The following is a 2,144-nucleotide window of genomic DNA, read 5'->3' as shown; positions in this document are numbered from 1 at the left end:
TCTATAGAAGTTCTTCTATATATAGAGCTTTTAATAGCTCTCTTTAGCTTAGTACTAGTATCTTTCTACTACTAACTAGATTTGCTAGTAGTCTTATATAGCGCTAGAGGTAAGCGATTAATTAGTATGTTAATAGATTCTTAGAGTAAGTAACTAGGCTCTTATAGCTCTAATTCTTAGTATTAGCTATTAGTAAACGCTTCTTAATAAGGCTACTTAGTTTAGCTAGATATTATACTACTGTCTCTAGCTAAAGAGGTATTAACCTTTAGATAATATAAGAGCTAGATTTATAGTCTCTACTACTATAAGCGCCTCTAGAACACCTAGCTAGGTAAGTTAGCTATAGATAGTACTATCTCTATAAGCTATAAGAATAAAGAGTGCTAGTAGAGTAGGTTAGGTTAAATTTAGCTATCTAAAGGTAAGAAGTAGAAGGCTACTTTAAGAGGCTCTATATATAGAGGTGCTAAGCGCTAAGACGCTAGGCTAGGTTACGTAATAGAATTACGTAACTTAAGGTTATATAACCTAAGGTAAATTCTAAACTAGACTATTATATATATAATTAGTATTATAGAGAAACGCGTTACGCGTTAAACTAGTGTAGTAGTATAATAGTCTAGTTTAGAATTTACCTTAGGTTATATAACCTTAGGTTACGTAATTCTGTTACGTAACCTAGCCTAGCGCCTTAGCGCTTAGCACCTCTATATATAGAGAGCTCTTAGAGTATTCTTCTACTTCTTACCTTTAGATAGCTAAATTTAACCTAACCTACCCTGCTAGCACCTCTTATTCTTACAGCTTGTAGAGACAGTGCTGCCTACAGCTAACTTACCTAGCTAGGTGTTCTAGAGGCGCTTATAGTAGTAGAGATTGCAGACCTAGCCCTTATATTATCTAAAGGTTAATACCTCTTTAGCTAGAGACGGCGGCATAATATCTAGCTAAACTAAGTAGCCTTATTAAGAAGCGTTTACTAATAGCTATACTAAGAATTAGAGCTACAAGAGCCTAGTTACTTACCCTAAGAATCTATTAACGTACTAATTAATCGCTTACCCTTAGCGCTGCATAAGACTACTAGCGAATCTAGTTAGTAGTAGAAAGATACTAGCACTAAGCTAAAGAGAGCTATTAAGAGCTCTGTGTACAGGAGGACTTCTATAGAACTTCTACGTGCGAAAACCCCCCCCTCTTTTTTACGAATTACGAAAAATCGACAATTCTCTGCTCTGCTAGTAGAGCTAACAACCCGCTACTCTGCTAGTAGCTAAATACCTCCCCTCTTTGCTTCTTTCTTAATTAAAAAGCTAAACAAATTTAAATACTATAGGAGAACCCTCGCGAAGCTAATCTAGAGGCAGGACCTTAGCCCTATAATACCTCTTTACTCTAACAGTTCTTAAATCTAGGGCAGCGAACCTGCTAGTAGAATATACTAATTAATATTTCTATTGTAAAAACCTTGTTTAGCAACATAACGCGATAACTAATAAGAATTAGAACAATAACTTTAACTAGAAGCTTGCAAGGCTCTACTAGAGCTTAGTAATACTAGAGCTATTGTTAGCCTTAGGTTTATTTATACTCTCTACCTCTGCTAAAGAGCTTTAAGAGCTCTTCCTAGAAACGCTAGCTAAAATTATTAACAAATTAGTTAGCTAATTATATATATAATAGGTACATAAACAATAAATCTATATATATTACTAGATTGCTACTAACGCTCTTGCTAAGAGAGATAACGTATACGCGAAAAATCTAACATAGGCTACTATTCTAGCTAAAAAGAACGCTAAAATCTAGTAACTACAAGCGCGATTAACTCGCTCTAGAGACTAGTCTACTATGCTAGTTTAACGCGCGACGCGTTTCTCTACAACACTAATTATACGCAATTTAAGTGCGTTGCTACTAGAGAATTTAATTCTAGGTTCTCGCCTCTCTATATACTAGCTAGCTATACTCCTAGCGTTGTAAGCGTAGAAGAGCTAATTAACGCGCTTTGCTAAGTTTCTAGATCTACTATTATTATTAGATAGCAAGAGTATTACCTTTAAGTAGTAGAGAGACAGCTTATATAACAAACTTTAAGTAAACTAGAATTAGTATACTAGAGATACGCTAGAGAATACTAA

Source organism: Trematosphaeria pertusa (assembly GCF_010094035.1).
Source record: "Trematosphaeria pertusa strain CBS 122368 unplaced genomic scaffold BU26scaffold_27, whole genome shotgun sequence".
Classification (NCBI taxonomy): Eukaryota; Fungi; Ascomycota; class Dothideomycetes; order Pleosporales; family Trematosphaeriaceae; genus Trematosphaeria; species Trematosphaeria pertusa.
This window is presented reverse-complemented; position numbering follows the sequence as displayed.